The sequence below is a fragment of the Pinus tabuliformis genome, chromosome 8 (assembly GCF_031772625.1).
Source record: "Pinus tabuliformis cultivar Carrire ecotype Pingquan chromosome 8, CPIR1, whole genome shotgun sequence".
NCBI classification, from domain to species: Eukaryota; Viridiplantae; Streptophyta; class Pinopsida; order Pinales; family Pinaceae; genus Pinus; species Pinus tabuliformis.
This window is the reverse complement of record NC_142294.1, coordinates 596015112-596041526: the sequence shown is the minus strand read 5'-3', so window position 1 is coordinate 596041526 and position 26415 is coordinate 596015112.

Below are 26415 nucleotides of genomic sequence, written 5' to 3'. Positions count from 1 at the left end.
TTCCAGGATGTTTTTGCCTAGAGCTATGAAGACCTGAAGTCTTATAACACCTCTATAATTCAGCATACAATACCCCTCAAGGAAAATAAAAAACCATTCAAACAAAACCTCAAAAGAATCAACCCTGTACTGCTTCCTGTAATTGAAAAAGAAATCAGACGAATGCATGATGTAGGGATAATTGCCCCAATCAGATTTTTAGAATGGGTATCTAATTTAGTGCCTACAAGGAAGAAAACAGGGGAAATCAGGGTATGTGTTGATTTAAGAAATGTAAACAAGGTTTCTTTGAAGGACAACTACCCTTTACCCAAGATGGATCATATTTTACAAAGGGTAGTAGGTGCTTCTAGGATTTCACTTTTGGATGGGTTTTCGGGTTTTAATCAGATTCTAGTTCATCCTAATGACCAAGAAAAAATTGTGTTTACAACACCATGGGGTACGTTTAAATATGTTAAAATGCCATTCGGACTAGAATGCAGGGGCAACCTTTCAATGAGCAATGGAAATAACTTTTTCAAAAGAAATTCATGACTTTCTGGTTGTATATCTAGATGACCTCACTATGTTTTTCAAAATAGATTAACAACATTTAGATCATTTGAGACAAGTGTTTCTAAAATGCAGACAGTATGGCATTTCATTGAATCCTAAAAAATCTTGTTTGATCTAGAAGAAGGCAAACTCTTAGGCCATATCATCTCCAAAGATGGCATCAGAATTGACTCTACTAGAATTGAAGATATTCTACAAATACCTCACCCCTGAAATATCAAAGAACTTCAAGATTTCTTAGGGAAGATTAACTTTTTGAGAAGATTAATACCGAATTTGGCTGAATTGATTACATTGCTAAACAATATGTTGAGAAAGGATTCAAAGGTTAAATGGACAATAGAAGCCAAACAATCATTTGAAGAAATCAAAATGGCTTTGACCAGAACACCAGTCCTCACAAGTCCAAAATTTGATAGAGATTTCATAATTTTCTCATTTGCATCAGAACAAACCATAGCAGCTGTCTTATTGCAAAAAGATGACCAAGGATGTGAAAAACCCATAGCCTTTTTCAGTAAAGCACTTAGAGATGAACTTCTGAAATACAAAATCATGGAAAAATAGGCTTATGCACTTGTGAAAATGATTCAAGACTTTAGAGTCTATATACTATACTCCCATTTAATAGCTTATGTGCCAAATGCTGTTGTAAAAGACATCCTGACTTAGGATGGAATTGAAGGCAAACGAGGTAAATAGATAGCTAAAATATTGGAGTATGACATTGAAATAAAACCTACAAAGCTGATAAAAGGACAGGGATTAGCTAAACTCATGACTGAAACAAGCTTCCAAGCCCTGGATATCAATGAACTGGATAACGAACAGGAGATGGAAACTCCACAAATCAGCCAGGCCTTCTTAGAATCACCTTGGTATGATGATATAATTCATATATTATTAAACTTGCAGGCTCCTACAGGGTTATCGAGAACAAAGAAAAGATTTTTAAAGATGAAAGCTTCAAAATTTTGTATTTTAGATAATGCTCTTTTTTGGAAAAATCATGAATGTATTTTATTGAATTGTTTGATAAAAGAAGAAGCTGACAAGGTTCTCAAAGAATTTCATGCAGGGGACTGTGGTGGACACTTGTATTGGAAATCAACTGCAGACAAAATCCTAAGGGCTGGATTTTACTAGCCAGCTTTGTTTGCTGATGTAAAGAAGTTTTTTATTGCTTGCCACAAATGCCAAATTTTTGAAGGTAAAAGGAAACTATTACCCTTTCCCTTAAGACCAATTTCCACTAAAAGACCATTTCAACAATGGGGTTTAGACTTCATCGAAGAAATCCATCCTCCCTCTTTTGGCCAACAGAAATGGATCCTTACTACCACATATTATTTCACCAAATGGATAGAAGCCATCCCTGCCAGACAAGCTAATGATAAAGTGATCATAGGATTCTTAGAGATCAACATCTTATCTAGATTTGGCTGTCCTGAAAAGTTCATTACTGATAATGCTGCTACTTTCAAATCTAAGAAACTGATAAATTTCTGCAGCAAATACCACATCACTTTAGCGCATTCCACAGCCTATTACCCTCAAGGTAATGGTCTAGCTGAGTCCTCCAATAAAAGCCTGATCAACATCATTAAGAAACTGCTGGAGGAGAACAAGAAAAACTAGCACAAGAAGCTTACAAATGCACTATGGGCAGACAGACTTACTAAAAAGAGATCTATTGGAACCAGCCCTTATGAGCTAGTTTATGGCACAGAGACTTCATTTCCTTCATCTTTAGCAGTTCCTGTGATGAAATTGCTGCAAGAAGCTCAAGTGGAACCCAATGCTATTCAAAGGAAAATAAATCAGACCATCCATTTTTAGCAGACCAGAGAAGAAGTGCACCAAACATCCCAAGTGTTACAAGAAAAACTCAAGAAGATATTTGATAAAAGGACCAAAGAAGAAGACTTCTAAATTGGAGACAAAGTTATAAGGTGGGATTCCAGGAGAGAAGACAAAGGAAAGCATGGGAAGTTTGACTTCCTATGGAAAGGACCATATATCATACATGCATTGCAAGGAAATAACACTTGCTTTCTGAAGAGCCTGGATGGTACAGAAACAAAAGAAGGACCAGTGAATGGTCGAATGCTGAAACATTACTTTGATCCAATTTTTTGTAAATTCTGACTTTAACATGTACATAAGGAAATTCAGGATCAGCAGTGTGAAGGAAGTGATCAGCTTGTTTATTGAAGCAATGAGAATGAGCAGGAAAGTGCAGAAAATGTTGAAATCATTGAAGTAACTCTACCATTTTTTGTTTTGCCTCATTTTAGTTTATCAGAGATTGCAGAAGAAGACTTGGGAGCAGAAAACATAAGATCAAATAATCCAAGCAGACCATCCCAAATAGATATACAATTGTTTGAATCAGCTCCGGAGTAGTGTATATATTTTTTACAGCATTGTTTTGTACAGTTTCTACTTTCAGCAAAGGAATATTTCAGAGCACAGAAAAACGTATTCATAAGGCCATCTAACATGCTGTTCTTGACATTCCACCAGGGAAAGCCATCCCCAAGTGGAGCCAATGTTATACTCCTATAGTTATAGGTGTCATATTTCATGATTGACTGGTTGAGCTCTGTAATATGTTCATCCCTTTTGCAAAGGTTTTCCATATTATCAAAAAATTAAAAAAAAAATTAAAAAATGTAAAGAGGGTATACCCTAAAAGAAAAATCAAAGGGTGAAAAAAATAAATGGTTAAAAGAAAAAATGAACCCCAAATAAAAGAAACCAGGAAAGTGTGCAAGTCCAAATGCCACTACTATTTCATTTTTTGTAAATAAAGCATCATGTACAACTTGTTGAAACTTTTTGCCGCAATTGGTGAATGGCCAAATAGCTTAATCTTGGCCAGTTCATGTTTAAATTTCTTATTTTAGAGATAGAGAATAAAAATCTGTCCAAACTGTTTAATCTTGGCAAATAAGTAGATAGGTAGAGAAGAAAAGGAGCTCAATAGTTTAATCTGAGCCCTTGGAAGAAATAAGTGCAGACTTAGATAGGCTTATCATGCAAAAAGAAGAAGATTGTAAAGGGTTTGCTAGTCTAAGTGCACCCAAGAAAGAGAAGAAAAAATGTTAGGCAAAGTAGGTAGGGTAGGTAGATTGTTGTTGCAGAATGAGACTTGTGATAGGTTTTGTCTCTTAAAATGTGTTAATCTTATCTCTATCACAAGTACTATGGTAGACATTACTCTTGGAGCGGCTCAAGTGAGACATGACTAACTCCCCTTCACACTTCCCCCAACCACTTACTAATATCCCCCCAAATATATTGAGACTTGCTTAATATCACTTACAAATCACTCATCTCCTTCCATTTTCATCCGTTGCCTAAGTAAAAACCCCATTTTACTTAGGAAATTTGTATAAAAATAAAAAAACCCCTTTTTCCCATTTAGCCTAAGTTTCCTAACATTAAACTTAGCGCTTGCTTTCATTCATTTTTTCATATTAACAAAATTAACTTTTATTATTTAAATCCCATATGCAATTGTTCCCCTACCCCGTATTATGTATATATAACATCAAAAACCCCATGTGTTAATGTTCCCCGCCCCGGTTTAATTATAAACCATAGTACTACTTAAACAGGGATTAATTAACCCCCGGTTAATTCATAACCTCCCCGCGCACCATTCAAAGGATTAATTAACATTTGGTTAATTAATAACTTAACCAAAACCCCAAGAACCAATAAAATCACACCCGAAATGATTTATTAACGTTAAATATGATCGGGCCCCCGCTTTTTAAACCTTTGCCATCTCCAACGACCGCCCACCATCAAATCAGTGCCCTCACATCAAACGACTGATAATCATATCGTAACCCATCTTTCCGCTGAACTTTACCGCCCGGGGAGATGCCAGTATTTCTCCCATACAGGTTCCACGTGTCGCACGACCGCCATGTTCGCTGTCCCTCCGCCCAAAACCATCCAAGCTCAAAAGCGGTGCGGGAAAAATAGCTTACCGCCCTCGTGCTAACCCTTCGCTGACGTCCCTTGCCATGTCACCATCCGTACTACCATGTCACCTGCCACGTCATCTGTCCCGTACCCCCCGCTGACATCATGCTGACGTCATCCATCCTTGAAACCAAACTTTCCCGCCAAGAATCATTTTTGTCAAATATATGGTAAAAAAGTCATTTTGTTATGTTTTTCGCTGCAAAATTGTGTTCCGAGCACAACAAATGACCGACTCAGCTCCAGTTTTCCAACCTCCTCTTCATCAGTAAGGCTCCATCGATGGGCTTGGCCTCAACAAACCCGCCATTTTATAGTTTTCTTACTCTTTGATACAGTTGAAAGCAAATTGAGGAATTTCTAAACCCGCAAAAGAGGAAAATGAAAAGTTATAGGGATATTTTGCTACTCTAGCTAGTGGAAACCTACAGAGACATCAATAACAGAGGAGAGGCAGTGTGAAGACACATTAGCAATTCCATTTTTTGTCGAATAGTGGTGAGAAAAAGTTAGATTAGCGATAAAGAGTATTAGTTCAAGCATTAAAGAGGATCAGATCACAATTCAAAGTGTATCAATGCAGAATTAAAGGAAAATCAAGTCAGAATTAATGAATATCAGAGCCGACAAAGAAAATTAGATCTGAAGTTAAGAGCAATTAAGACAAATAGTCAGCACAGAGCTACAAAGGACACCTGCAAGCTGAACCCTAAAAGAGCCAACCTCCAGCACATCATAAGTTAGCTGTTTCTACTTTGCTTGTAAATTACTTTAGGTTAAACTTAGATATTATCTCAGAGCTTTGATGAGATACCTGTTGTACATATTTTGTTGTATAAATACCCTCTTCATTAGAGTTTTGAAGAGGTTGGGTATGTTTAGATTTCCTAGACTTTGTTGTAATACTGAACTTTGGAATAAAAAGCTGTTGGGATGAAACTGTTGTCTAGCTTACTGGATGAAGAATTGATGCAGAAGACTTGTCACAGAATTCTTGAATCAACCTATGGATCAATAAGTACCCTTATATCTTGTGTTTTTATAGTTTTCATGTTTACTATATCATCTCTGTTTCATGATCTGAATGATAAAGAAAATGATTAATTCGGAATTTTCTTAACTGCACTATGTTTTCAGTCTTTATTATTCTTTGTGTTTTCTTCAGAATTAGTATAAACAGTGAATTCTCAATTGCCCCTGTTTCCCCTGATTCTCTCATGTTGATTATTTGATAAAGAATTCTTAATTTCTCCTTGTCGGCAAACATCCACTTTCCCTCTTTCAATATGTTGAAGGATTCTTAACTGCCCTTCCCCATTTGAGTCCATTCCATCTAATTCCAGCTTTTGAATTGTTCCATGTTTGACTACCTTGCTCTGTGATGCCATCCTCTTTTAGAAACCAAATCCAGGAAACCATCCTTTGACTCCATCATGCCCAATGGACTGAACTCTTCAGTTTTACCTCACTATTCTATTGAATCTCACCACCCAAACTCAACACAAAACCCTTGTACTTCATAACTGGCCTAATACCTTTAAAAAACAAAGCTAAATTTTAAAGATAGAGCCCTCTCTGGATGCAGATTGGCTAGAATCTATATCTAAAAGATTGGTTTGTGGTTACCTCAGTTGTATTCCCTTTCTTACAACTTTTGGGAATAACCTAAGTGATAACAGAAGTATTGGAGAATGTTGGCAGATAGGAGGCATATTCATTTACTGATGGATTTTTGGGCTATCATCAAATAAAGATCACGCAGGAATATCAAAGAAAAACAACCTTCATGATTGCACGGGGTTTCTTTCAATCTATATTTATGCCTTTCGGATTGAAAAACATGCCTACAATATTTTCTCGGGTGGTGATCACGACATTCAAGGAGTTTATTAATAAATTCTTGGAGGTATACTTTGATGATTGGACAATGTTTGGATTAGTGAAGCACCTTGTTGCGAGTCTACACCTAATTTTGGATACATGTCGAAGGTATCAGATTGTGCTGAACATAAAGAAATGCATATTATGTGTGCCCTTTGGGATTTTGCTCATCCATATTGTGTGTAAGAAGGGATTGATAGTGGACCCGTGAAGATCGCCGTAATTGTGAACTTGTAAGCTCCTAGGAATGTGAAACAACTATGCATGACATTGGGGCACACTCGGTATTACAGGAAGTTTATTAAATCATATGCTCAGATATGCTGATGGTTAATATTGTTCCAGGAGTATGAATTTGAAGTGACTGTGAAGCTTGGAAGACTGAATGTGGGTCTAGACCATCTATCTAGGATTGAAATATGTGAAGAACCAAGTAGTTTGGAGGAAGAACAGCTAGATGTACAACACTTTGCAATGCATGTTGTGGATGATCATTTCACCGATATCATTCAATTTTTGTCAACAGGAACAACTCTAGAAGGTTATTCCACTGACTAGAACAAGGAGTTAGTAGTTCACGCTACAAAGTTTTCAATAATTGCGGGTCATTTGCATAATATGGGAACAAATGAGATACTACGAAGGTATGTTCTGGAATTTGAATGCGCTAGTATCCTAGCTGAAGCCCATGGAGGAGTTGAAGGAGGTCACTATGCACGGAAAGCAACTGTATAGAAGACTTTGCATGGTAGGCTATGGTGGCCAACATTACACAAGAATTCTAAGGCATACTGCAAGGCATGGGATGCGTATTTGATAAATGGGCCATTGATTTTATAGGTCCAATAGAACCACTAGGAATCTAGACGGGCATGTGATGTATCATTATTGATATTGAATACTTAACTAGATGGGAAAAAGCGTAGGTAGTGAAGGATTGTACAATGGCCATTGTTGTGAATTTTTTGTTTGAATATGTCTTAACGAGGTTTGGATTTCCTAATATTTTGATGAGTGATATAGGTACACATTTCTTGAATGAAATAATCAGCATGCTACTTGAAGAATTCCAAGTGTATCATCCGAAGAGCATGCCTTATCACCCACAGGTGAATGGAATAGTGGAAGCTTTTAACAATATTTTGGAGCATGCATTGACAAAAGTATGCAACGCACAGAGGAATGATTGGGACATCTACATACATGCTTTGTTATGGGCTTATAAGACAACCTGCAAGAAGTTGACAAGACAAACACCATTTACATTGGTTTATGGAATTGAAGTCGTATTACCTATAGAGTATATTCTGCCAAGTTTACATATTACATCATTGACAGAGATTGTGGATCATGAGACCTTGGAAGAATGGCTCACGCAGACCATGGACTTAGAAGAAGACTGCTTCCTTGCAGGATTTCACTAGCAAGTGAAAAAGGAGTGTGAGAAGGCATGAAATGATTGACATATTAAGCTGCACATGTTTAAGGTAGATGATTTCATGTTGTTGTGTGACAGCAAGTTCACGAAATTTCTAGGAAAATTTCAAATGCACTGATTGGGACCATATTTTATTAAGGAGATCACGGATGGTGGTGCAATTCAGCTCGCGAAGCTAAATGGGGAACCATTCCTTGGAAAGGCAAATGCAAGTAGGCTAAATGTGTACACACGAGATCATGCCCCTATGCAATGACTATATGGGAGCAGGACATTCTTTGTAATCTAGGGTGTTGCAAGGGATTGCAAGATTATAAACTGCATTGTGTGACGAATTGAAAAACGTGGTAGGGAGGCTGCACAATGGATGACAGGGGTGTGACAGGTGAAGCTATGTTGGATGAGTTGTGCCATGGAGGATGGTGCCATGCAGAAGGGTCCATAAGTAGCCGTTGAGGTTACTATTCATGATTTCATGGACAAAAATCAATTAAGAGGAGTGGGTAGGCTCTATTTATGGTGAAAATATTTGGAGATATGCAACCATAGATGCATTTATTATCAAAATTTGGGGGGAATGGTCGGATTTTAATTTAAAACTTCCTATAAATTATGCATGTTGGTCTGTTGAAGAACACTTTGCATTTTGAGAGTTGTCTAGGTGCTTTGTTGTTTGAAGCTTATGAATCATCAATTATGGGAGGAGTTTGTGACGTGCCCCTCGTTCGCAAACTACACTGTAGAAGCCCAAGAGTTGTTCATAGAATGGATGACTGCTACAAACTCGGTAGAAGCCGTAAGTTCTGAAGCTATATTTGTTGATGCGTCAGGACTTGAGAGTTCAAGTATGGAAGCATCAACTCCTGTGCCTACCACACTGAGGTCGCCTAGGTCGAAACAATCTTCTTACAAGGGAAAGAAAAAGAAGCTGATGCCGGTAAGAAAGTTATCGAGGAAGAAACTGGAGGTGCGACAAAAGGAGGAAAAAGACAAACAACTGGAGAAAGTGGTTGATTTGGAGGAGGAGGAATACCAGAGTGTGGAGGAATTGGATGCCGAAGAGATTGAGCCTATCTCATGGCTCCTTGTGTATATCCCTCCATGGAAGGGAAAACCCAAGGTTACCAAAGTCCTTGATTCCATGAATCTCTCAGTTTCGACCCCCCTGTTGCCTGAACAAGTGGAATTTAAAGGCACACCATTAGCATGCATTCATGTGCTAAAAATAGAGCATTGGGACCTTGTGAACCACAAGAGGTTCCCACATTTGGTGACCAGAAAATATATGATGAAGATATACTATGAAGAGACTGGGGTTACGTGGTTTGAACCCATGAAGTGGTTCAGAGGTGTCGAGTAGACGAGATTACTGTACATGCTCTGCATACCACATTTTCATCAGTTGACCATCAACATGGTGTGTGCGCGCCAACTCCTTGCATTGGTGCATGATGGATGTCTATGGCTTGTGGATCCCATCTCAATCATGGACATGTTAATTCATCGAGTCACAAAGCTGCCCTACAAAAGGGTAGACCCTGCCAAGGAATTTGGAGGGAAAAGTGGGGAAAATGAATTAGTATATAAGATGAAGGCCAAAGATGGGCTTGTTAAGAAGTTGCATGGGTGTTATATCCTCTCTACTTAGGACAATGCTGTGTAGTTCGCTGCCTAGATTCTTGCAGTAAAAATCATGAGTAACTGTCGCGCAGATGAAGTGCCGACATTGGTAACATCACTAGCAGCCCAATGTGCAAAGGGTGTTTAATACTACAGGGAAATATATCTATGCAAGGAGTTCCTCGCAAACTATTGGGAAGCTCAGGAAGAGAGAAAGCTTGGAGATTTACAATGACAGTCATGAAGAGGAGTTAGTAGCATGAAGATTGTCGGAGGATAGTCAGTTCTCCCCGCAACTGGAAGATTTACCCAAGGAAGTGAGGTTTGCTTTGCTTTGGGCAAAAAAGGATCCAAAAAGGATGAAGGAGTCAAAAATCTTCTAGATTCTAACGGAGATGGACATTCGCATGGTTATCAGTTAGAGGCCAAGGTTGTCCCCAACCTTGTTTGCACAATTGACGACCTACATGGAGTTCAAGGTCAATTTCCATAATGTGTCATCAGAGCATGAAAGGACCCAAAGAACCTATGGCACAAGCTGCCATATTTGGTATCTGAGACAGATGTTAGGAGATCATGGGGAGTTGGCTAGTAGAGTGGTGTGAACCATCGGAGCTTGGTGTTGGTACAAGAAAAGGTGTCGAGACCTGTTCGGTGCAGAAGCGTAAAGAGGTAGCTCAGAAGGAAACATGAGCTCTAGCTGAGTAGAAGAAGAAGGAAGCTACTACTAAGGAAACTGCGGAGAAAGAATGGGTAGAGGCAGAATGTTCTGCAAAAGAGAAGGATAAGAAAACACGTGGATACGGAAGAAGTCGAAAATTCAGCTTTGCAAGACACAGATGAGCAGGAGCTTTTAGAGCAGGAAGGAGGCAGTGGAGAGGAAAATAACACTCCCTTCGCCTTGAAGAGGCGCGGGTAGGAGTAGACCAGTGGACATCGAAAAAAGCATAAGTCTGATAAGCATACACACATTGACCCAATGGTGCTTATTGAAGGTGATCTTGATGAGATCGGTGACAAGGTTAGAGAGATGACAATGGAGTTGTTTCAGCAGTTCAAACAACAGTATATGCAGACGTTGGGGAGCATCCAAAAGGATCTGCATGAGCTGACAATCCAAGCTAGTAGGATTCAGGCAGGCGTTGGGCAAGTGAGTGGGGTATAAGTGAGCCTAACATAAGGAAGTGGAATGATCACAGAGTTAGAACAGACTCTGGACCTCAGAGTCATACCATCGCCAGAAGCGTTCGTTCACGTAGAGTCAGCTGAGGATCATGTTGTGCTCATTACATTGAAGGACATGGGAGTGAATTTGGCCTCGTTTCCACTTCAGACTCTCCAAGCATTTCATTAAGGGGTTTCAGATGCATTGAGGACTAGAGAGCAACACGCCTTCATAGTCATAAGTGATTTTAAGATCAATAATCAATAGATGTTCATGGAGAAAGCGCAGGAACTGAAAGAAAAGGAGGAGATGCAGACAAGACGAGAGAACCTAGAGATAGCGATAGATCAAGCCTGCAAGATAGTACCAGAATTAAACATCGCAGAGGATGCCGAAGCTTCAACAAAAGTAAGGAAATTGGTTGCTACAGTACGTGCATCAAAAGATATAGTCGGCAGGGTTACTTTTGATTTCCAAATGAAGATATCAGAGTTATAGTTGAAGTTGCAGCCAACGACTTTGCAAGAGGTTCAGGAGCAACACGAAGTAGTGATCAAGGAAAATATGAACACATTGGATACCTCAGTCACAAACTGTGCAATGATGTTAGATTGAACAATGGAATTATGGACAAATATGCATGAGGACTCGAACTTGCAGAAGTTGAACACCGACGTCTGGGAGACACAATAGAAGTATGATGAAGTTCGAGCAACTATGCGCACCTTGGTACGAGTGCAATTCCACATGAATTTATAGGAAGGAAATTATTTGCAAGCATATCTGGATGAGTTATAGTGAAAACATGCCCTTCTAATGGCCAGATTACAACTATGGCGGGAGGAAGCCTGCCAGCATACTTTATCACTACAGGAAAAGCTAAAGGTGTTCAAGAAGACAGAGAGGACAATGCGCCTAGCAATGGAAGGCCTGACAATAGAGAAGTTGGTAGAAGAAGTGCAGTAGGCCACGACACAGAGCGTTGTTGAAGAGGCAGTATTACAGGTTGAGCTAGGTGGTCTCTGCAACAAGATTGAGGCGTCAGTTGAGTGACTCAAGGGAGAGTCACGATATTTTTTGTTAGGGGCCTATTGGGATAGGGTCCCTAGCATCCGTTTGAGGTTAGTTAACTCAATTTTTGTATAAGTTTTTGTAAAATATGTAAAGTCTCCGCGAAATGTGGATGTGGAGCACACAGGTAGATAGGATTCAAAGGGGTCTTAGCCCCTTGTTTGGGTAAGTAAATAGGTCGGTTTTGAGACTCACCCATGGTTTGTGGACCATGGTATTGTATTGAAGAAAGCTATATATAGCTGAGTCATAGCAATTCTAAGAGGCAACAAATAGTAGTGAAGTCAAGATAGAAATTATTTTTTGGGAGTGTTATGGTAGGAAGGCTCTCCCTCCTATACTTAGGCGAAAGGGGAAGGCTCCTATAGCTAAGTGTGTAGGAGGCCTTGGTAAATTTGCAGCTGAGTTCATAGACCCCTGTAGCTAAGTGGGAAAGGTGAAAGAGTTTGTAATCAAAGTGTTGAGAATGAATAAAGGCTTATTTTGAATAATTACCTTGCAATCTGAGAATTATTGTTGATTCTATTTATGTTATGATCTGTCACTTTATAATATGTTTTATATGGAATAATGAATAAATAATGTGAGAAACTACCGAATCTATCTTATTTCTGCATGAATGAAGTAATTATCTATGTTTGTGAAGTTAAGGGTTATTTATGTTATGTTTTCTAATGAATTGAATAGATCTTCGCGAAGTTAGATCCATGGTTATTCCTTAATGTGAAAAAGTGGATAACTTGATTGTTTAGGGTCCACAAAGACTGATCATAGAACTTCGCGAAGGTCTAGAAGCCATTTTAACCGAGTTACAATAACGAGCCCTAGAAGGATAAAAATCTACACGAAGGTAGATCTGAATTGCTAGAACTTAAGAAACACTTATCACATGTCCCAGGATGCAGATATCTGGTTCTAGCATCCCGCAATACTGCTTTGGGTGAGACTACAACCTACACTATGCAGGTTGTTGCTGAATGGGCCAAGAGTTAGGGTTTTGTTGGTTGGTGCAAACAACTCTGAGCATGGGTCAGGCTCCCTTAAGCCAACACGTCACAATATAATCAGAGCCTACATAACAATAATATTGTAAGGGAACAACAATAACAATAGTGAGGCTTCTATGGGGCATAATAATAAAAATATGTAGAATACATGGGCATAAAAATATAATAAGAGGGTTGTACTAATAACAATGAGGGGCTACGCTAGTAGTATAGGGACCTAACACAATATGAATTGAAGAAAAAAATCAAGATGGAATATGAAACTTATGTGTTTATGATCCTAGTAAATTCGGTAGAGAGGCCAGTGGATCAAGGTTCGAGTTATGAAGAGCTACAACATAACAACCTCATGTTAAAGTTTCATGTAATAAAGGATAATATAGGTCAAATAATAAGACCAAGGTCGTGGGACATGTATTCCAAGATAAATGTTGGGAAAACACTATAGTGGGAATCACTTTTGGTTTATTTATGGCTATGGAAATTGGAAAAGGCATTGGCAAAGGAAAAGAGGAAATAATTGGCATTTAATTAAGAAAATAAAGGAAAATAGGAGAAAAGGAAAGTGAAGAGACACATGTTCACATGCTAAGGAAATTAGTGGAAGAATGAAGGAAAATGACGAAAAAGGAGACATCAATGATAAAAAGGCATCAAAGAAATATTTCACATCTCTTTGTCAATTTTAGCTTGGATCAAGTGAGAAAGAGAGAGAGAGAGAGATCCAAGAGGAGAGAGCAAGAAATAAAGGGCAAGCAAAAGAAAGCAAAGGAAATGAAGGAGAAGGTTGGATCAACAATGTCAATAAGAGGAGTTTGTAGGTAACATGTTGCATGCGTGATTTCCTAGCTAAGGTGTGAATTCATGGTATATGGATTTGTTTATTTAGTTCATTTGATTTTATTTGCATGGTATTTTCCTGGTTTTATAGTGATTTTAGAATTTCCTTTCCATTTACTAGATAGCCATGGTGTCATAGGATTCACTCTTGGTTGAGCTCTAGATTTCTAGAAGGTTTTGGAACCAAGTGAGGTGGTCTCAGGAAAATTCCCAAGATTTTGGGGTGATATGATTTTCTCTAGGAAGCCCTTGATAGGTGGGTGGAGACAAGAAAATTCCTTATGTAATGGTGAAGAAATTATGAGTCATCGAACCTTGATTTGGTTTGTAATCTCTAGACTGGTTTAGTTGAGATCACAATAGCTTGGGGTTAGAGGTGGTTTAACCTATGGTGCCCATGGTTGATTATGTCTTGGTTTATCCCATGAAATACCACAATCATTCTTGAAATATGACATGGGGGTGATTAGCTGAAAGAAAGGTTTGGTTCAGCCCAATTTATGGTGGGGTGGTACGTGGAAGTCCCTAACTTAGTTGACTTTTCCATATGTTAATAAGAGTTATTTTCCTATTGTTAGCTATGAGCACTTGTACTTGTTATTATGTTGATTTTATGGCTGAATTTTCATGGTTAATATTCTAGTTATATGTTCATTATAGGCATGGTTCTATGATGTGCTCTAGCTATTGTTGTTAATCATGATTTAATTAGTATTTGACTGGTTGATGAATGCATGTGATAACAAGTGTTGTTGCAACTACTTGAGAGGGTATTAAACCTTCTTGTTGATTCTTAGATGAAGTTTAGATATTTAAAATCATATATGCATTCATGACCTATAACTTATATGTTTACCATATGTTTGACAAAATGTCTAAGGTGTACTACACAGTCTAGGTCAAGTTTTGGCTTCAAGTTTGCATGTTTAGAATTAATACCATCTTAATTACGATTCTGGAAAGTTACAGACAATTTCGGGCAATGGTTTGGAGGTTAGCATGGAAAATGGCTCAGATCTTGGAACTGTTGACACTGAATTGGGAAATTTAGGTCATAACTGCATGGAAGGATGCTTATGAGTGTGGTTATAGCCTCATAACTGCATGCATGTTGCATTGAGAGTGTGGTTGGGGGTTAGGTCACTAGAAAAAGGGTTCCAACTTAGGGATTGACCACTTGGGGTGGTTTGGAAAATCCTAAATGGTTTGTGGTTCCTGAGGGATGTCAGTAATTTTTCAGATGGTATGCCCCAAGACCATCACTAGAAAATCGAGGTCGAGTCATGTCATAGTAGGAATCATTCTCACATTTACCCTAAGAGCTTGTATCCTTAATTTTTATCGATGTGCGTCTTCTCAAAATTATGCATAATGGGTACTCATTGGATGCAGAATTTAATTCTGTATCTAATGAGTGTCTATGCTTGAAATTTTAGTAAATTTATAATGAGACAAGGAAAAATACAATTAAAAAGGATTTTCTATTTTATTTTTTTCCCTCCGAAATATTTACATGTACCTGTTTTTAAATTTAAAGGATTTTGATTGGATTACATATTATGTACACGAAAATTTAATGAGAACTTTTAGGCTAAAATTTCCTATCATGGACCTTGAGTAGTAAAGTTAAGGACAAATCCCTCTCCAAATTGATGGGTCGTCTTTCAATCCCAAAGTGGTTTAAAGGTTACCTCAGTAAGTTTCCTTCCATAGCCAAGGAAAAATTTCAAGTGATAATGTCAGGTATGGGAATTATGAGTTTTTGGTGGTTATGTTTGATCTTACTAATGCTCTAGATACTATCATGTGTTCGATGAATAATGTGTTGTGTCCTTATCTCGACAAGTTTGTGATAGTGTTCATTGATATATATTGATATATTTTAAGAATGAGGAAGAGCCTGTAGAGCACTAGAAAACAATATTGAGATTGTTGAGAGAGCATCAGTTGTAGGCCAATTTCAACAAGTGTAGTTTATTTCAGACCGAAGTTCATTACTTGGGGCATGGTGTTTCCAATGTAGGCATAATAGTGGATTTAGAAAATATTAGAGCTATCATGTAGTGGGCAACTCCTAGAAATGTGGATGAGGTTAGATCATTCATGGGATTAGTATGCTATTATAGTAGGTTCATCGGGAACTTCTCATGGATTTCCTATCCTATTACATCTTTGTAGAGGAAAGGGAAGAAGTTTGTATGGACAAAGGAGTGTGCAACTAGTTTTGAGTAGTTGAGGCATTTGCTTACAAATGCTCCAGCCTTGAATATTGTAGATCATGATTAAGAGTTCTATCTATCTACATGTACTTGCAAGAGAGCACTTAGTATGATCTTAATGAAGGAATGGTAGGTATTTTTCTATGAGTCAAGGAAGTTGAATGAGCATGAGAAGAACTATGTGACTATTGATATTTAGTTGGCGGTTGGCATTCATGCATTGAATATGTGAAGGCATTATCTTCTTGGAAGGAGGTTTATTCTGATGAGTGGTCACAATGGATTGAGGTATCTATTTGGCCAAATGAATATGAATTCTAGGTAATCTAGATGGTTTTCTACCATTAGTGAGTTTCACTTTGAGATCAGGTACATCAAGGAAAAGGAGATTGTGTTGCAGATGCTCTTTGTATAAGAGTGCAAGTGAATCATATTTCAATTGTGAGCTCTTATACGACAAATTTGTAGGAGATTATCTTGTAGGGAGGGAAACATGATGACAAGTATCAACTGAAGCACAAGTTACAAATGTAGGGTGAAGGTGATAGGGATGAGGAGTATCATCTCACATCAGATGGATTAGTGATATTTAGGAACATGACTTATGTGAAAAATAGCAATGAGCTCAAGAATATTATCTGGAGGGAGTTTCATGTTAAGCCATATTCATCTCACCTAGGATATCATAAGACTTTGATAGTAGTTAAGAATTTCTATCATTGACCAAACTTGAATAGAGAGGTGGTTAAGTTTTTTGCTATATGTTTGGACTGTCAGTAGGTAAGGGAAGAGTGTAAGCATTTGGTTGGTTTATTACAACCTATTCTAATTCCAAAGTGGAAATGGGAGGTCATTTCCATGGAATTCATTACAGGTTTTCCAAGGACATCGAAGCAGCATGAGTCGATCATGGTTGTGATTGACAGGTTAAGTAAGGTAGCTCACTACATAAAAATGAAGTATACAAATTCAGCTAGTGAGGTAGCTCAGATATTCATTAAGGAGATAGTGGGATTACATGGTGTTGCCAAGAATATCATATCAGAGACAGATGCCAAGTTCACTTCCAGGTTTTGGAAGGAGTTGTTTGTAGGTTTGGGGATAGAGTTAGCTTTCAGTATATCTTATCATCCACAGAGAGATGAACAAATAGAGAGGGTGAAAAATATTCTTGAGGATATGCCGAGGATGTATTTCATGCATAAAAAAAGGAAGTGGGAAAAGTATCTTCCACTAGTAGAGTTTGCATATAATAGTGTGTATTGGGAATCCTTGAAGATCAGTCCATTTGAGGATCTCTACGAGTGGAGTTGTAGTACTCCTATCAGCTTGAGTGATCAACTGAACAAGGTGTTGATTGGACCATATATGTTGGATGAGATGGAACAAGAAATGTAGGTTATTTAGAGGAATTTGAAGGTAGCATAGGACAATTTGAAGAGTTATGCAGATCAACACAGAGAATTTAAGGAGTTTTAGATCAGGGAGCATGTATACTTGCGCACTGGGCCCAAGAGAATATCCTTGAGGATTGGGTCATGTTCCAAGCTAGCAAATTGGTATTGCAAGCCTTTTGAGATCCTTGAGAGGATTGGACAAGTGGCCTACAGACTTGCACTATCGCCAACATTGAAAGGCCATGATGCTTTCCATGTTTCATTACTTAAGAGATATGTGTAGGATGTTGATCATGTGATTGATTGGTCTATATTACAGGTGGATCCATAAGGAGAATTCCAACCAAAACCTCAGTACATATTGTAGCGGAAATAGCTCATGCTCTGAAACTGAGCAATCAAGAAAGTTAAAGTGTAGTGGAAGCACTTTGAGACTAATTAAGCTACATGGGAGATGGCTGATCAGATGCCTGATTTATATCCTTGATTATTTGTTGGTTCAATATAGGGAAAATTTTAAGGATGTAAATGTATCTTAAAGTTTAGAAACCTTGGCAAATCCCACTAGTCCATAATATGAAATCGATTAAATGCTTGGCGATATTTTTGTAAAAATATTCAAATTTATAATATTTTTATATAGTATATATATATAGTATATATATATATATATATATAGATATATATATAGATATAGATATATTTGGAAATTTCAAGGGTAAAATAATTTCATTCTATAAAATTTCGACAAATCATTTTTACAAAAAATGGAAATCAGAGAATCTTTTTTTGGACAAGGTATAGAAAATTAGCCCATGGGTGAATATTAGCCCCTAAAATTTGCCCTGGTTCAATCAGATGATTTTTTGGTGTGTGTGTGTGTGTGTCTATATATATATATATATATATATATATATATATATATATATATATATATAGCGAGAGAGAGAGAGAGAGAGAGAGAGAGAGAGAGAGAGATTTTTGTAAACTCCACAATGATTTGTTTTATAAATACCCAATTAATGGCATTTTTGTTTTTCTTTTAGCATGATGTCATTGTAAATATTACATTGAGTTATGTTAGAAAGCTACATAGATAGTATGGTTTGTTTTTCAATAGTTTGTTGGTCATATGTGTCATAGAACACTGAGGATAGTGTTCCCCCAAGGGGGAGACTTTTGTAACAACCCTAGGTTAAAACTTCATGTAATAATGGATAATAAAGGAAAAATAATAAAAACGAGGTCATGGGACATGTATTCCAAGTTGAATTTTGAGAAAATACTCTAGTGGGCATTTCTTTTGGTTTATTTATGGCTATGGAAATTGGAAAAGGGATTGGTAAAGGAAAAGAGGAAATAATTGGCATTTAATTATGAAAATAAAGGAAAATAGGAGAAACTGAAGTTGAAGAGACACATATTTTCATGCTAAGGAAATTAAAGGAAAAATGAAGGAAAAATGAAGGAAAATGAAGAAAATGGAAACATCAATGATGAAAAGGAATTAGAGAAACAATTCATTACTTTTTGTCATTTTTATCTTGTATCAATTGGGAAAGAAAGAGACAGAGCTCCAAGGGGAGAGAGCAAGAAAGAAATGACAAGTAAATGAAAGCCAAGAAAATAAAAAGGCAAGTAGTTTAAATCGAAGGAAAGAAAGGAGAAGGTTGGATCAACAACTTCAATAGGAAGATTTTACAAATAACAAGTTTCATGTGTCATTTGCTAGCTGAGGTATGAATGCACGGTATATTTAGTTGTTAATTTAGTTCATTTGTTTTCAATGGCATGATTTTTCCCTCGTTTGAGAGTGGTTTTAGCGTTGCCTTTCCATTTCCTAGATAGAAATGGTGTGATGGGATTCATTCTTTGTTAATCTTTTGATTTCTAGAAGTTTTTGGAACTGGGAGGGGTGATCTCAAATTCCCAATTTTTGGGGGTGGATATGGTTTTCTATGGGAAGCCCTCGAAAAGTTGGTGGAGACAGGAAAATTTTGCAAGGTATGGTGAAGATATTCTAAGGAATCCAAAATCCTTTTTGTTTCTGATATTGGGATCGACTTAGGTGAGATCATAGTAGCTTAAGGGTGGGGGTGGTTTAACCTATAGAGTCCTTGGTTGATTATATATGGCTTTATCCCATGAGATCCCACATTCATGCTTGGAATATGGAATGGGGGTGATTGGGTGAAAGAAAGGTCAGGTTTAGCCCAATCTATCGTTGGGTGGTACATGGAATTCCTCGACTTGCTTGGCTTTTGCATATGTTAATAAGAGTTATTTTCCTATTATTATCTATGACCACTTTTACTTTTTATTATGTTTATTTTAAGGATGAATTTTCATGGTTAATATTTGGTTATATGCTGGTCACAAGCATGGTTCTATGATTTTCTCTAGCAATGGTTCTTATTCATGATATGATATGTATTTGAATGGTTGATGAATGCATGGGATACCAAGTGTTGTTGTAGCTCCTTGAGAGGGTATTAGACCTTCTTGGTGATTATGAGATGAAGTTTAGAGATTTAAGATGAGATATGCATTCATGACCTGTAACTTATAAGTTTACCATATGTTTGATGAAATGCCTAAGGTCTACTAGGCAGTATAAGTTAAGTTCTAGCTTCAAGTTTAAATGTTTGGACTAATTGTCATCCTTATTATGATTCTAGAATGTTACAGACATTTTTGGGCAGTGGTCTAAATGCTAGCCTGAAAAAGTGGCTTAGATATCATAATCGTTGGCACTAAAGAGGGAGATTTAGGTCATAACCACATGGAAGGAGGCTAATCAATGGAGTTATTGCCTCATCATCACATGCATGTTGTGTTGAGAGTGTGGTTGGGGGTTAGGTCCGTGGAAAAAGTTTTCTTATCTAGATTGTATCATTATATTATTTTTCATCCATCTCGATGCATATAGAGTGGAAAAAGTGGAGGAATCAACTCACAGGACCACTTTTACCAATGGGACATAGTTTGGAAAAATGATATTTGAAACCTTCCACGAGCATTTTGATGCATCAAAATTTTTTTGTGGCCAATTATTTTTTTGTTTAGCACCACACATTTTCATGCTATTCTATGCATAAAGATATTTCCAATGGTGTAAGAAGCATGTTAATCAGAGTCTGTATGAAAACTGTATGCCACTCAGAAGTTGAGCTTCCTGTTTTCAAATCTATAATTCAGGAGGATGCCATGTAAGCCCCCATTATTCATGGAAAAGGGGTTAGCCACATGTTTTTAATGTAAAATACTCTAGAAGATTCTATATTGTAATTCTAGTTAACAGTTGATGTATTCAAAACTAACCACTAGTAGGCTATTAGGATGTGTTATAACTAAGCCACTAGGAGGAAGAGGCATGGCATTCTTTCGATAGAATTTTATTCCATAAATAAGCATAGATAGCTAGGAGCAATATGAGGTAGAGAAAAAAGAGAGGATTTGTGCACTGCAGTAGCCCACAGGCCATAGGTATTACTTCTTTTTTACCTACAACCTTATTTTCCAGACAGAGAAAGAGAGCGAAGTGACGTCAGCTTCTAGTGGAGTTTTCTCCCGAAAGGGTTTCCCAGATCATATATTGTCTATTATGGGTGTGTGAGAGAGATTATTTTATCATTTTGTACTTTCCTGCATAATTTCTATTCACATGCATGCACTAATTACAGTTAAATTTACAGATTTATAATTTTAATAAAGCTATAATAGTGTAGAAAATTAGAAATTTAATATATTATTATGATATATGTTGTGATGAATTATCTAGTGGAATATCCATGATAGTTTATAGATCATTTGGTATTAGATCAAGTTTCTTTGGATATTTTGTAGAGATTCCAAGGATCTAGATTGGTGATGCCGAAAATTGTAAAAGCCTGATCATGACCGACGAATATGTAAACAAACCTCGCGATCCTATAGAGGTGAGGTTTATGGAGCTTGAACAACAAGTCATATATATCAACCTCTATGTAAATCTCCTCATGATGGCATTGAATAGAAATCTTGGGATATTTGGAGAAGATGGGGTTTCAAATGAAGAAAACAAATCTTAACGAGGATTAGAATATCGAGGAGAAATAGAGAACCAATTGAAGAAAAAACCTAAAAAATATCAGCCCAGTTCATGTGTTGTGAATCAGTCATAGTCCCTATTTAAAATGGAAGAAAAATTTGATATCAAGTTGTACCATGCTGATATCGCTGCTTTGAAGTTGAACTACTAGTTGTAGCAACTCGAAGTTTATTTCACTATCCATCAAATTGAGGAAGGGAGAAATATCTCATTCGCGTGGCTAAAATTAGAGGGCCATGCACTGACATGGTGGGAGAGTCACACGGAAACCCTGAGGTTGGAAGGAAAACCTCCAATGACTTAGTGGGAGTATATCAAAACCCTCATTAAGTGATTATTTTATCCCATTGGGTATGTGGAGGACCAGTGGATTGGGTGGAATTATTTCTGGAAAAAGTCGTGCCAAAGCATGCATGAGTACACCACAAAATTTAGAAGAATTTCTATAATTTTGAGTATCTTTCTAAATAACCCAGATGTACTCCTAATATTTGGGGGCTCTATAGTGCCATCTGTGCGAGAAAGTGATATTTTTCAAGCCCAAAATGGTGTACATGGATTATGTACAAGTGCAATACCTGAAAAAAATAGGCCTAAAGAGAGCACAATTAAGTGGAGAGCCAACTAGTACCGACTCACCAAGGATGGAAAATCGTTCATCATTAATGTTCACAAAAGAAAATAAAAAATTCCACTCGTAAGTGCCAACTAAGCAAAGAAATTGATTATCTCCAGCAAGAAGTATGTTTTATTATTTTTAGGAGAATTTTTGTCTGTAGAGGAGTAAATAAGTGGAAAAGAATCCCTGGAGGGGTACATTAAGAAATATAAAAAAAAATTGGAGTTGTTACAGGTATACAGGGATGTGTTCCAAGAGCACAAAGGGCTACCACCTAAGAGAGAAGTGGAGAATGAGATCCAGTTATTGCTGAACTCCCCATTGACAAATATTGGGTTGTACAGGTAGTCTGTTATAGAAGCAAGCGAGGTGAAGAAATAATTGCAACAGCTGTTTGCAAAGGGTATCATTTGACTGAGTACATCACCATGTTGGTCACCCATCATCATTATGTCGAAAAAATATGGGACTTGGCAGATGTGTATATATTACAGGGTGTTGAAAAAAATCACGCTCAAGAACAGATGCCCCTTGCCCATGATAGATGATTTTTTGGATCAATTTCATCAAGAAAAGTACTCAACGAAGATGGACTTGAAGGTTCAGTATCACCATGTTTGAGTCAAGGAATAAAATACTTGAAAGACCACCTTCAAAACCAGGCAAGGTTTGTATGACTGGTTAGCCATGCCATTTGGCCTATGTAATGCACTAGCTACATTTATGATATGAATGAATGATGTATTGCGCCCTTTTATAGATTCATTTGTTATTGTCTATTTTGACACATACTATTATATAGTGCTACCTAGGAGGAACATATTTCACATTTAACACAGGTATTGGAAACATTAAAGAAGCACCAGCTTCTAGCAAATCTCAAGAAGTGCTAGTTTGCAAAACGTCTTTGGTGTATTTGGGGTATGTGATCGATGGAGAAGAATTGAAGATAGATCCTTCCAAAATGGAGGCCATCATAAAATGGTTGGTTCCTATTAATGTTTCTGAGGTCAGGATTTTCATTGGAGCCACACAGTACCTAGGGAAATTCATCACCTCAATTTCAAAAGTAACAACACTTCTGCATACCATAATAATAGGTCGAAAGAGTTTATAGAGATGAAAAGGTTAGCAAAAGGCTTTTGAGGAGCTAAAGAAAAAGACTAGTCAAGCACCAATTCTGGAAGTACCAAACATGTAGCAACCTTTTCAATTGGAAACAGATGTGAGTTGGTATGCTGTGGGGGTTGTCTTGAAGGCTTGTATGCTACCATTTTGAAGTATTTCATGGGGAAACTATTAACTACCCTACCTATGACAAGGATCTCTGTGACATGGTGAAATCCATGAGTAAGTGGAAGGATTATCTGATGGGAAAGGAGAGAATAATCCATACAAATCACCAACTGTTATATTACTTGCAGGTCTAGAGTAAGCTACGACAAACCAGGCATTACAAGTGGATGGGGTTTTTGCAACAGTTTCATTTGGTGATCAAATATAAGAAGGGAATCACAAACAAGTTGGTTGAAACTACTTCAAGGCCACCCACATAAAATATTACATCTTTTGGGACTCTTACTCACGTGGAACCATTCACCCATGATGAATACAAAGAGGCGTATTCAGAGGATGAGGGCCTGAAGGAGGTGTATCAACAGTTGCAAAGTCAAAGTCATGCGCACAATGGTGACAACACCGATGACTACCATCTCCAGGATGGGTTACTCTACATGCTAGATAAGTTATGTGGTCCTAAAGGTGAGCGACTACAGTTGATTAGATAGGATCAAATATCCAAGGGTGCAGGATACTTTGGTTTAGGAAAGACATTGGCTAACTTGCAGAGGTATGATGAAAGAGAAGGTATCTAAGTTCATAACCCTTACCTATACCTACTCATCCTTGGGAAAGAATTCCCATGAACTTTGTGGGAGGTTTACCGACCACTAGTAAGGGGCATGACTACCTGTTCGTGGTAGTTGATAGGTTTAACATGATGTGTGTTTCAATGTCTTATAAAAATACCATCAGCGGACAAGAAGAAAAAAACTTTTTCTTTGGACAGGTATGGGTGAAATTTGGGATACCAAGGAGCATCATTTTGGACAGAGATACAAGATTTCTCAGTGAATTATAGACTACATTGTGGGAGAAGATGGACACAAATTTGAAGATATCTACAATATTCCATCCACAGACACATGGGAAGACAGAAGTAGTCAACAAGATTTTGGTGCAGCTTTGGAGGGGATACGACCAGAAGCATCCAAATACCTTTATGGAAATATGGTATATATACAACATTCTTACAATAGATCGGTCCACACTTCTACAGGAAAGTCCCCATTTGAGACTTGTTTTGGATATCTTCCACCTTCACCTTTAGATATTGCATATGGGTAGCAAGGAGGAGAAAGTGAAGATCTTACAAGAGATGCTTTGAGGGCTAAAATATTTATATAGAAGATTGGAAAAATCCATCTATAGGTATAAGAAACACTCCAAAAGTCACAAGAGAAGTATAAGGCTAGGCATGATCAACACAAAACAGAGAAATCATTTAAGGTGGGAGAAAGAGTATGGCTATAGTTGAACAAGGATAGGTTACAGGGGCCTGGTAAGAAATCTAAGGCTTTGAGGTATGGTCCCTTTGAGATAATGGAAAAGGTGGGTAATAATTCCTATCAACTCAGTCTACCACCATATATGCACATTTACTCAATTGTGAATGTAGAGAATTTGAAACTCTATGAGCCTTCCATGATAGATCAGGAAGAGGAACAAGACCTACCTTCTATAGAGGATTTGGCACCAAGTACTCAATAAGAGTTGATAAAAGGTGTTGGAGAGGTAAATCCCCTCTACGGATAGAGGCGATCCCTACTAGCCCAGCATGGGTCTAGCAACAATCAATCAATGCTACTATGCAAGCTCCTAATTGCAATTAAAAGATAGGCAAAGAACACCTACTTGGATTCCAACGCTCTTGTTTGATGAAGAGATGCCACACTCGCTCCTTTGCTCTGGCCGGTCACAATCCTCCACTATCCTCGTGGTCGGACACCTGCACACACAAAGAGAAATGCAAACACAAGCGTGAAATATAATAAAAGCAATTATACATCAGTCAGAAAGGATGTAATTCACATTTAACCATTACATTGACAAATGAGAATGGAACCATAACAGTAGTCATCTATTATTAATCAATAATCAGAGAAAGATACAACCATTGTTCTGACGCTGAGTCCTTCTCAAGAGGGTCTAGCCAGCAAGTCTCATAAGCATTCACCCAAGAAGTAGATCTCCCAAGTCAAGCAACTCTCTCTCACACAAAACTCTAAGACTTCACAACCTTTCTCTAGCTCTCTAGCAATCCACACTTTATCACACCAACTACCTACTAGCAGCAGCACACAAAAACACTATGAATTCCTTGTTGTCAAAAACTATTCCCAAAAACTAGCTGCTCATGGCAATGGTAGAGGTTTATATAAGAGAAGGAGTCTCCATGAAGGGTGTGATCCAGGTGGATATTGGTGGCCACCTGCCAAGTCCACCTGGACCCCCACCATTGTCTTTCTCAGCATTTTCAGTTTCCTTAATTGTAGCACAGTTTACTATTTTTAGCAGTTTTTCGGGTCCTGAACTTCCGGAGCCGTTTTGAGGCCCTAAACGACGTTTTTTTGGGAATCTGGGGCAACATGGGTCCATGGACCCATGTTGCCTCCCAAAGTGGTAGTACTCGGATAGATCTTTCTAACGAGCTATTGTACGCGTCAAACGGAGATCATATGCCAAAGTTACGACCCCGGGAAGTTGATGTACCAATTTACCCCCAAACGGGGCCCACAGTTTGGCGTTTCATCTCCTAGGGTTAGGTTTTGGAATGTTAAGGGTTTTCCATTGTTTCTCAACAATAAATAGGCCTTCGAGCCTCATTGTAACACAGTTCAGAGGCATGTAGCCATCACATCTCTTCTCAGAGATCAGCTACCATCGCCCTAGCTAGTTTATTTCCATTTCTGTTTGTAAGCATATTTCAGTATTTTCCATTAATGAAATGAAGTATTCTTTCCGCTGCATCTTTGTGTATATGGTTATCTCTGTAATTTGTTGCGTTCCTGTTTAAATCTGGATCAGTGGTATCAGAGCGGTCTGCTTTTTCTCTGTTTTTCTTTGCATGTCCCCAACAAGGTCGGGATATAAGGAGTTAGGGCTTGAACTGGTTGAACCTTTGCAAGACCAGCCTCGCAAATCCCGAAGGCCTCCCATGGCGGACGAGAAGAAAGACGAGGGGGCAGGAGATCCCATCAAAATCTTGCTCGAAGAAGCGCTCGAGCGACAACGGAACGCGATGATGGACAGCTTTGCGCAGATCCTTCAGCGGCTACCCAGAAGCGGCGCATCGGCTTCCAGCAGCTCCTCTGGAAACGCCACACCCTTTAAGGTACAAGTTAATTTTGAAATCCCCATATTCGAGGGTCAGATAGACGCCGATGCCGTAG